The sequence below is a fragment of the Bos indicus genome, chromosome 16, assembly GCF_029378745.1.
Source record: "Bos indicus isolate NIAB-ARS_2022 breed Sahiwal x Tharparkar chromosome 16, NIAB-ARS_B.indTharparkar_mat_pri_1.0, whole genome shotgun sequence".
Lineage (NCBI taxonomy): Eukaryota > Metazoa > Chordata > Mammalia > Artiodactyla > Bovidae > Bos > Bos indicus.
The window spans coordinates 28,955,063-28,967,109 of record NC_091775.1 but is presented as its reverse complement, the minus strand read 5'-3'; the positions used below and the strand labels follow the sequence as shown (position 1 = coordinate 28,967,109).

General features: G+C 40.0%; 1 protein-coding gene across 8 annotated transcripts in view; it reads right to left on the bottom strand.

Moving 5' to 3' along the window:
- DNAH14 (dynein axonemal heavy chain 14) overlaps window positions 1–7,272 on the bottom strand; it is a 378,420-nt gene extending 371,148 nt beyond the window's left edge. For 6 of the 8 annotated variants that reach the window (XM_070768038.1, XM_070768036.1, XM_070768037.1 and 3 more), the window contains exon 1: window positions 6,813–7,023. The gene's annotated coding sequence lies outside the window, so the exon portion shown is untranslated. Of the gene's footprint in view, window positions 1–6,812; window positions 7,025–7,090 lie in introns of those variants that run through there. The other 2 variants (XM_070768034.1, XM_070768039.1) reach the window with 2 other exon arrangements.
- Between the last annotated feature and the right edge of the window lie 4,775 nt (window positions 7,273–12,047).

The following is a 12,047-nucleotide window of genomic DNA, read 5'->3' as shown; positions in this document are numbered from 1 at the left end:
TCCACGGGGTCTTGAAGAGCTGGACACAGCTGAGCTACTTTCACTTTCACTGGGACATCAAACATACTAACATGCACATTACAGAGATCCCAGAAGGAGAAGAGAGAGAGAAGACATAGAGCTGAAAACTTTCCTAACTTCGGAAAAGGCTTCCAGGTCCAGGAAGCACAGAGAGTCCCAAACAGGTTCAACACAGAGAGGACCAATCAAGACACATGTAATTAAAATAGTAAAAATTAAAGAGACTATTAAAAGCAGCATGAGAAAAACAACAAGTTATGTACAAGGCTATAAGGCTCATAGCTAACTTTCGACAGAAACTCTGCAGGCCAGAAGAGAGTGGCATGATATATCTAAAGTGATAAAAGGGGAAAATAGTGATAATCTATTCAGTAAGGCTTTCATTCAAAGTTAATGGAAAGATTATGAGTTTTACATGCAAGCAAAAGCTAAAAGAGGTCATCACTACCAAACTAGCTGTACAAGAAATGTTCAAGGGATTTCTCTACGTGAAAAAGAATAGACCACAACTAAAAATGACAAAAAAATAAAAAGACATGTCAAATCAGTGGGAAAAACTGATCTAGAAAAAAAGGACCACATGGGAATAAATTGAAACTGAACATTTTCTCATTCACACCAAATATACAAACAAAATAAAAATTTAACTCCAGTGTAATTAAGTACTTAAATATCAAAATTAAAACTTTAAAATATATTTAATATTTCTCTGATGGGGGAAAGGAAAGATTTTTAAACAAGAGTGTATATAAAAGTCTATACACTTAACTGTATTAAAATAAAGAACTTTTGATAAATCTCACTTTTAATAAAGACAAGCTGTATACTGTGAAATGATAGCTGCAAAATATATGTGGTACATAGTCTGCAAAGATGGAAACGGAAATGGCAACCCACTCCAGTGTTCTTGCCTGGAGAATCCCATGGACGGAGAAGCCTGGTAGGCTACAGTCCCTGGGGTCGCACAGAGTCGGACCCAACTGAAGCGACTTAGCAGCAGTCTCCAAAGATAACCACAATTCCTACATGCATGTCTATTTATCACAAAGTAGAGTCTATTCCTCTTTCTCAAAGCAGAGCTTGTCTTAGTGATTTCTTCTGACCAACAGAGACCTGTTAAAATAACTTTATGCCAATTCCAGGCCTAGCCCTTAAGAGTCCTGCCAGCTTCCCCTCTCCCTCTTGAAGCGAAGAACTGTGGGAGAAATCCAACTACCCTGCTGAGACTACGCATGCTCCAAGTCATCAGCCACACAGAAAAGTTCTGAACCACCAGACATGAGTGAAGACAGTTTGAACCTTCCAGTCCCACCCAGCCATCAAATAAATATAGTCAGATGAGTGACCCAGGGCCATATGAAGCTACAAAAACACCCCTCTGAGCCTAGAGCCTAGAGAAATAATAAATCATTCTTGATTTAAGCCAGTGAATTCTAGAGCGATTTGTTACACAGCAATAAACAACTGAAGTGACATCTAACATACATACCACAAAAAATTAGTCTCAAGAACAAAAAAAAGAACTACACTAAAAAAAACAACTAGAACAATTACACAGGCAAATGATATGTACAGGCATTTCACAGAAGAAGAAATAAACATAACAAGTTATGTTCAATGTCATTACTAATCAGGATCATGCAAATTAAGATCATAAGTCAACATTTCTGTAATTCAACTGGCAAAGGAAGTTTGACAACATCAAGCAGAGAGGATAGACATTAGTAGTATCTCTTAGATTGCTGGTAAGAGTATATAACCACTCCAGAAAAGTTTGGCATCTTCTTTAAAAACTGAACATTACCCTACATCTCAGCAATTACATCCTAATATACCTACTCCCCAAGTGGCGCTAGTGGTAAAGAACCCACTTGCCAATGCAGGAGACATAAGAGATGGGTTCTAAAAAAAAAAAAGAGAGAGAGATGGGTTCTATCCTTGGGTCAGGATGATCCAAAGAGCATGGTAACCCCCTCAAGTACGCTTGCCTGGAGAATCCCATGGCTAGATAAGCCTGGAGGACTACAGTCCACAGGGTCACAAAGAGCAGAGCATGACCGAGGCGACTTTAGCACACACACACATACCTACAATGGACACAAGTTTGAGCAAAATTCAGGAGATAAGGAAGTATAAGTAAGCCTGGCATGCTGCAGTCCATGCGGTTGCAAAGAGTTAGACATGACGAAGTGTTTGGAATGCACGCATACCTACATACACACACACACACACACAAATAAAAACTTTTTCACATGTGCAATAGAAAACAGTACAAAATCTTCCACAGTAGCCTTGAGAATAATATCTAAAAGCTGGAAACAACACTAAAAGCCCAGCACTAAGAGAATAAACAAATTATGATCTAATAATACAATGAAATATTACACTACAGTAAAAATAAAACAATTAACCTTGGTAAAATATCATTGGTAAGAGGAATTATTAGAAAACTCATTCAGAATATTTTTTTGTAAACTTCAAAAACAGTTAAGCTAAGAAATATACTGTAGACATACACGTGTGATTTTGAAAGCTTTTAATACTTCAAGATAATATGAAAAGAACTAAATCAGGGATGATGGAGACCTGAGGACCTCCATAGTCACTGCCCTTGCTGAACTCTTGCTGAACACTTTAAAATAAAACTGCTGAACAGCTGCTGAGTTGCTGAAATATGCTAAGAACTGGACTAAAGAAAATATACCTTTCCCTAGTAACATATGAGATGTGCTTGATAAGCCGATTGCATATATGTAACAAATGTTCCTCCAATAAACAATTTGTTTAAACCCGCAAGAACGTCCGGTTCCCCCATCAAAAACTCTACCTATTTTCCTCCAGTGGGACACTGTTCTGGCTTCCTCCAAAACTGTGGTTCCCCCAATTGCAATTCTAAGACCCCCATTAATCAATTTTTGACCTCTTTATAGTTTGTGGTCCTTCCAGTTGACAATAATAAACACAAAATTCTTGAGGAGTTAGAGAAGGCAGAGAGATAAAATAAGGGAAAGATTTGAAGATAAATGTTGCTAATAATCTACTTATTGTCTTATGCGGTGAATTTGCAGGTGACTATTTTATAACTTGAACATACAATTTATTAGTTTTTAAAGACCCATGCAATGATCAGTGATGACAGGATGCCATCAGTATAGTACAATACAATACAATCTGGTGCATATGAAAATCCTTACCCACTCTGTAAAAAAAAACAAAACAAAACAAAGAGGCCAAAAGTATATCATTTATTGGTTTGTTAGAAAAGTTACCAGCAGACAATAGGTTAATGTCTTAAAAATGCTGAAACAAAAATAACCGCCCATCAAGAAGTTTATATTGTTGAATATGTAAAAAGACTGAGATTATCACCTACAGACCCTCACTTAACAGAATAATTAACGATGTACTTCAGCACAAAGTGACATAGAGATGAGATGTATACAAAGTGACAGAATGAACAATGGCCTCCCCAAAGGTGTCCACATCCTAACCACCCAGAACCCGTGAATAAGTTACCTTACATGGTAAAAGGGACTTTGCAGATGTAATTAAACTAAAATCTCAAAATGGGGAGATTATTCTGGATTATCCAGTGGGTTCAACATAATCACAAGGAACCATGCAAGAGGGAGACAGGAAGATCAAAGGCAGAGAAGGATGTGAGAATGGAAGCCAAGGTCAGAGAAGAGAAGATACAATGCTGCAGGCTTTAAAGACAAGAGAAGGGACTACAAGCCAAGGAATGTAGGCAACCTCTGAAGGGAAGAACAGCTAAGGCAACAGATTTCTCCCTGAGAGCCTCCAAAAAGGAATGCTGAACACATTTTACACATTTTAGCCTTCTGACCTCCAGAACTGTAAAATAATACATTTGTGTTGCTCTCAGCCACGAAATTTGTGGTAATTCCAATTAACAATGGGAGACAAAGACATAGTTACATATATTCACTTATTAAATCCTCACAAAGCCTCTTTGAGTTAGGCACTAGTCTTAAACCCACTTAACATGGTATTACACTCACTTGACATAAAGAAATCAAAGAACAAAATAAGTGGTGGACCTGGATACAAATCCAGGATCCACACCATTAACCTCCATAAAAGTGGTCTTTTAAATGAAAGAACATTGTATCAGAAAAGATTACTGAAAAAACCATTTAAAAAAATATGTATTATGTCAGTAAACATAATGAAAGATTACATTTTAAAAGTTAAAATTAAAATACTGAAACAATAACAGTGTTGGGTAGGAAGAAGTTCAATGGGCATTGTACCTTAAGATCCTTGTTATTAAAAAAAAAACAACAGATGACTGTTATTGTCAACAGAAACAAATATTTAAAAAATGACTGACTTTGTCAGAAAAAATTTATGGACAAATATGTACTAAGGTAACACACTAAAATAACATAAACATAATCTATGGAGCCTAAACAGAGCTGGAAAAATAAATAACACATAGAATGACTGACAAACAGACAGACAGGAGGAGTATAGATGATTCAGAAAATTTCAGCAGCAGACAGGGAAGTGTGATATACAAAAAACACAAAAGAGAAGTAAATCTGGCCCTGTTTCTTCAGTAATCACAATAATAAAAGTGGACTCATTCCATTTATTTAAAGACAGATTGAACAATCAAACTAGACAATGTAGCTAAAAATGTTGCTTATAAAACACATCCATAAAGCAAAAGCGTATCAAAAAGTTCAAAATAAAGAAATGGATGCTGGTGAGAAAGGAAAATGATGCAGTTGCTATGGAAAACTGTCATCGTACTTCAATAAATTAAACACAGAATTACCATATGATCCAACAATTCCACTTCTAGGTAAATACCAAAAGAATCAAAGGCAGTGATTCAAACATATATTTGTACACCAATGTTCAGAGCAGCATTATCATAAAAGCCAAAAGGTAAAAACAACCCAAATGTCCATTAACAGATGAATGGCTAAAGAAAGTAGGTATATACGTACAATGGAATTATTCAGTCTTAAAAAATGACACAGACCACAGAATATCAAAAATGATATCTTGACACAGACCACAATACTTCTAGGATGAACCTAGAAGCCATCATGCTAAGTAAATAATCCAAACACAAAGGACAAAATTTCTAGAAATCCACTTGAATGAGGTTTCTAGAATAGTCAAATTTTACTGGCTATCAGGAGATAGAAGCAGTAATGAAGAGTTAGTATTAAATAAGTACAGAATTTCAGTTGCGGATGATGAAAGTTGGGAAGATGGATTGTGGTAATAGACACACAACAATTTAATGCCACTGAAATATACGTTTAGACATATTATGTCGTGCAATAAAGAAACAAAGAAACAGAAAATACTATACCATGCCAATGGTAATAAAAACAACACTGATTTAACAACATTCTATCAGACAAAATAGAATTTAAAGGAAAAGCATTAATAAGGAGAAATGGAGACTCAACATAATAATAGAAGGGACAATCCATCAAAGAGCTATAATACTTATAACTTTTAAGTACCTAAGATTGCCTCAAAATATACAAAGCAAAGCCTGACAGAAATACAGGAAACTCGACATTTCGCAAAAACATGGTGAGATATTTCAACCTATCTCAATGATCTATAGATCAAGTGAGCAAAAAAAGTAGTACATATACACAAGATTTGACCCTCCCAATGAACAGTCTTGGGCTACAGTCCATAGGGTCGCAAAAGAGTCAGACGTGACTTAGCAACTAAACAAAAACAATATAAATAGAGGGAACCCTGTACCTAATAAAAGAATTTACTTTCCTTTCAAATCACATAAAATACTTATAAAAATTGATGATATGCTAGGTAACCAAAGACTTAATACACTTCAAAGATATAATATGTAGACTACATTTTCTAACATAAAGCAAATAAATAAGTCAAAAATAAAAACAGATTTTTAAAAAACTGTCTAGTTTGAAGACTTGAAATAGCACTCCTAAATAAAGTAACAGATTAAAAAGAAAATAAAAATGGAAATTACTCTCTAGTTAGAACCATTCAGAAAATATCACATATTTAAGGTTCGTGGATGCAGTTTTAGCAGCTCTTAGAATTAAAAATAAGAAGAGCATTAAATTAATTTAGTATTTTAAAGATTGCAAGTAAATAAAGGATTCAATAAAGAAGCTAGAAACTGAACAAGCTTAAAGGCAGGGAAATCAGTATAACAGAAAACAATCAAGATCAATAAAATTAATTGATTTCCTTCATCAACTTGATGAAGTTGAAAGGAAAACAGAAAAGTACACAAAAGGCTCTCATTTACTCCCAAAAGTAACAGACACGAGGCTGAAAGTGTTTCACAGGTGAGGTTTATCAAACAAGCAAAGAACAGAAAATCCTTATGACATACAAACTTCACAAGTAAAGAAGGAAAGTCATTGAACTCATTTCTTGAAACTTAAAGAGCAGTGATTCCCAAACAAGACAAGAACTGTATACTACACCAAAAAATTACATAGACAATAACATTTATGAATGTAAGTGCAAATATCATAAATAAAACATTAACAAATCAAATCCAACAATGTCTGCCTATGTACACATATGATACATAAACATGTACTGATACATATCTTAGTGGAGTTTATCCCATGAATGCAAGTACATCTATGAATGTTAATAATGTAATAAAATATATTAATTCTTTGAAGAGTCTGTTTACTCACATAAAATCACACACATATTCATCTATATTTGTGTCACGTGTACACACATATGTGTAAGTATATATTACGCAAATTTTTTAAGAGTTCATTACTCACTTATCGGGGATATAAACACCAAGCTCGCATTGAGGCAGGAGTAGAAGAGAGCTCACTCGGCCTCATAAACAGAAACCAACAAGCCCTGCGCCAGGAAGACGAGCTCTTCGAGGGCAGGGACAGTCGTCTGACTGGCGCCTGGCGCAGGGCGGTGCACAACGACTGCGTAACGACGTCGAGGCCTTCCGTTCTCAGGCAACCCCGCAAACCAACGGTCACCGGGCCCCCGAGGTCCCGAGGTCCCAGCCGTTATGGAACGCAGTCCCCGAGGCCCTTACCTGCTGCTCTGTGGCCCAGTGGCCGCCTGGGCCCATTTTAGGGCTGAATAGTGAGGTTTGGCCCGCACATGCTGGAAAGGAAAGCGCCAGGCGTGGATTCCCTTGAAGAACCAAGGAGGACCGCCTGGAGACCCACCTGCAAACTCCAGGGCGCCATGGCTAGCGGTTTCAGGGGTGTGGTCTCAAGGCCCGCGCAATGGATGCTGGGGGCATGGGGCAGGATCAGGGCCAACACTGGACCGGCCAATGAAGTGGCCAGCGCCTTCTAGGTTCCCACGCCAGCGATATCACAGCCGCAAAGGGCATCACGACACTGACGGTGCAGAAAAGGGTGGAGGCAGAAATGTGCACTAAAAGCACATATGATATTTTGCACGTTATAGACCTCAGTCTAACATGTCAACCACTTGCACAGGAAAAACGGAGACATTGCAGAATGAGCCCCTCTGGGACCTTTGAAAGAAATGGCTTTTTAATATTTTCAAAACGTTTATGTTGTGAACAAAATACTTAATAAGTTTATTAAATAATAAATTTATTGAATTAATAAACTTTGTTTATTAAATAAGTTTGTTAAATTAATAAGTAAGTTCATGTGGGCATAAACTTACCATTTAAAAACCTCAGTTATTAGTAAAAGGTTATCTATGGGCATATAATATGAGTGTAAGAGTGTGTGGACTGAAAATAGATGCCCAAACTGAGAGCTGTGAGTTACATTTTGTTGGAGTGGGGGTGCTTATGAGGACTATAGTCCAGGACACAACCTCTCAGATGGCTCTGAGGAACTGCTTGCCAGAGGTGGGAGTCTGGCAGAGGTCAGTATGTATGATTTTGATGAAGGGGAATACATGCAGTCAAGCATACATTTTGGCAGAGGCTTGCTGCTAGTGCAGAGAAGGTTGCTGATAGTCACAAGGAGCAAATGTCTCTTAATGATTTTAGTGCTCTTCTAGATGTGAGAAGATATAAAAAAAATTAGGCTCATGAAGTCTTCTGAAAAGATCTAACTACCTGAAGGCCAGCTCTACCAAATTTCCCTAGAGCACAGAGTGCCTCATTCCTGCTCTCTGTCTGGAACTCCTTTCGGGATGTGTTGAAGGTCAGCGACTGCAGTGGCCAGGGACTTCATTCTTGTAGAACTGGGTGGTGAGCTACGTTGTTTGGTTGGCAAGCTAAAGGAATGAATCCTAAGAAATAGTTGAATTGTGTGTTTATGTGTCTATGTAAAAATGCCTCATTTCTTTTTAAATGTCTTATAAAAAATTTAGTAGGTGAATATCCTATATGTGACTCAACATTTCTTTACTGAACACTTACTATGTACCACACAGGACGCATGGGTCCCTTCTTTATATTTCTTGGTAGGGGCCACAGAAGAAAAGCAATATAGAGTTTTGCTGCATTCTACTATAGCTAAAACTGTGTTTAAGAATAAACTTCCCACTATTCATATAAATTAAGCTTGAATATGTAATCATTCAGCACATCACAATAAAATTTGAGGATGAATTTGAGTCTGAGAAGCTGCTAAGAATTTGAATGTTGAGGGTGAGGAAAGACATTTTAAAAGGGAAAATCATTTTGCAAATAAGGTTACCTTACGTGCCAATAATCATTTCTATTCGATAAACTTAGCCAAAACATTAGAGTTATAACTCAATAAAATATCAGTCAATAAATTGTCTAAAACAGAACAAGATAAACAAAAAAACTATGAAGCCATCTTCTTCCCGTGTCTTCTCTGTCTCAACAAATAGCAGCTCTACTGTGGAGTCTTCCTTGACACTCACTTCTCCCTTACTCTCTACCCCAATTCAATTTATTATCAAGTTCTGTGGATTCTACCCACGACACGTATCTTGTCTATCACTTTGGTCCACCTCTACTGTTTTGGTGGTAGGCCAAGAAATGGCCTTCAAACCAGTACCTGCAGGGGAAATACTGAATTTCAGGAGTGTGAGGGTAGTGATGATTTTAAAGGAATCTGTTTATATATCCAGATCTTTATATATAGCCTTTGCTATATATATTTATATTTATATAATATATATATAAAGTATATATATAAAATATATATAAAGATTTGGCTTTCCTAGCCTTTCTTTCAAAATTTTCCTTCACACTTTATAAGAAAAGACCAGCCCTCCCCTACCTGGAATTCCACTGTGGTGGTTTCCAGGTGTAAGAAACTCAAGGATACCACAGAGCCAATGCAGAAAAAGAAAAAAATTTAAAGGAAGGAGCACTTCTTTCAATGGTCAATTGAAAAGCATCTACAAGGGCCAGGAGTCCAGGTGAATAGTTGCGCCAAGCCCGCAGGGCCCAGCAGACACAGCAGGGAGAGGCGTGTACACCGTGTACCTGATGTGGATGGACTATGTGCTTGGTGGGCTGTGGCTGGACATGATTCCCCTGGGAACCTGGACCCGCCAGGCCCACGTCTCAGCCTGGGCCCACAAGCCTACATCCCCACACCCCAAGCCTGACCTCGACCCCCAGGCTCCTGCAGTACCCAGACTTCACCAGCTACTCAGATGCACCCTTCGCTGCACCAAAGGGTAAATGGGCTCCCACCGCCAGTCCACCTCTCTGGCTTTCAGGCCTCCTCTGAGCTTTAGAGGCTTCCCTGGTGGCTCAGAAGGTAAAGACAATATGGGAGACCAGGGTTTGATTCCTGGGTCAGGAAGACTCCCCTGGAGAAGGGAATGGCAACCCACTCCAGTATTCTTGCCTGGAGAATCCCATGGACAAAGGACCCTGGCAGACTATAGTCCACGGGTCACCAAGAGTCGAACATGACTGAGCAATCAGTACACACATGGAGCTTTAGTGCGTGGTGCCCAAGTCCCCGGGGGTGTGGCCCTGGTCTCCTGGTGCAGTGTCTCTGCAGCCCAGGCATACCGTCCTCACCCGGAGGGCAAAGCCAGACTTCCTGTGAGTGGATGTGGTGTAGCGTGGCAGCTGAAGGTGGCAATGGCAGGGGTAAGACCAGGACCAAAGACAAAAACTATGTAGTCTACACCAAACTGGCTTCCCTGATGGCTCATAGTAAAGAATCCGCCTGCCAATGCAAGAGACACAGGTTCAAAACCTGGGTCTGGAAGATCACCTGGAGAAGGAAATGACAACCCACTCCAGTATTCTTGCCTGAGAAATCCCATGGACACAGGAGCCTGATGGGCTACAGTCCATGAGATTGTAAAAGAATCAGACACAACTTAGGGACTAAAATAACAAAACAGCTACACTGATCACCAGTGCCTGGAGCTGGAGAAGGAAGTGCTGTACAGTCATTACATCGCCATTCAGGGGAAATCAGAGCTGGCTGCTAATGGGGGCTTACTGAAAGTCACGTGAAGATCTGGTTCCAAAATCGGCAGGCAAAGGAGCACAAAGTGAACCAGAAGCAGCAGCAGCAGCAGCAGCACCCCCAACAGCCATCCCTGCCAACCCATGATGTGACCCTCCCCACTCCAGCCGTGCCACCCTTTGAGGACCTGTGCCCCAGCTCCACCAACCTCCTGGGTGCCCCCTTCCCTTCGCCTGTCAAGGAGGAGTATGCTGTAGCTCCCTGACCAACCTTGTGAAATAGGGGCCTTGGGGACTCAGGTGCTGGGAATGTGGCTCCTGTGGGGGCCCAGGAGGCCTGGTGTGAGTCCCAGTCCTGCCACCGACCTTCTGAGTAACCTTGGACAGATCACGCACCCCACCCCTGGGCCCATCTCTGGAGAGGTCTTAACCCCTAGGAGATCAGGGGATCACCCACTCCTCTTCCACAGACTCAAAGGTGGGAGGCCCCCATAGGGACTAGACTCCTGGAGAAAGGAGGTAGAACACAGAGAAGATGAAAAGCTTGCAGACTGTGACCTGAGGAGGTGGCGGGGTATCAGCTCACACCTGCCTTTTCCTGCAGCGTCACCTCTACTGGCCCCCATCCTAACATGCCCTAAACCCTCTCCAAAAAGAGTTGGACATGACTGAGCGACTAACACATCAGATTTTATTAGCTGGAAACAAAAGCACCGTCAAAGTGTGAAGCAGTACTGCTTAGTGTAGTGACACTAATTCCTTTTTAAAAATTTATTTTTAATTGGGGGATAATTGCTTAAAAATATTGTGTTGGTTTCTACCATATATCAACATGAATCATCCATAGCTATATGTATATTCCCTTCCTCTTGAACTTCTCTCCTACCTTCCATCCCATCCCACCCCTCTAGCTTATCACCGAGCACTGAATTTGAGCTCCCTGCATTATACAGCAAATTCCACTGACTATCTAATTTTACGTATGGTGATGTATATGATTCCATGCTACTCTCTCCATTTGCCCCACCCTCTCCCTCCCCCACTGTGTCCGTAAGTCTGTTCTCTATGTCTGTGTCTCCATTACTACCCTGCAAATAGGTGCATCAGTACCGTCTTTCTAGATTCCATATTTATGCATTGTATGCTTAGTCATTCAGTCGTGTCTGACTCTTTGTGACCCCATGGACTGTAGCCCACCAGATTCCTCTGTCCGTGGGGATTCTCCAGGCAAGAATACTGCAGTGGTTTGCCATTCCCTCCTCCAGGGGATCTTCCCAACCCAGGGATTGAACCCAGGTCTCCCTCATTGCAGGCGGATTCTTTACCGTCTGAGGCACCAGAGAAGCCCATATTTATGTGATAATATACGGTATTTGTTTTCCTCTTTCTGACTTACTTCACTCTGTATAATAGGCTCTAGGTTCATCCACCTTAGAACTGAGTCAAACACATTCCTTTTTATGGCTGAGTAATATTCCATTGTGTGTATGTACCACAACTTCTTTATCCATTCATCTGTCAATGAGCATCTAGGTTGCTTCCATGTCTTAGCTGTTGTAAACAGTGCTGCAATGAACACTGGGGGTACATGTGTATTTTTCAATTTTGGTTTCCTCAGGGTATATACCCAGTAGTGGGATTGTTG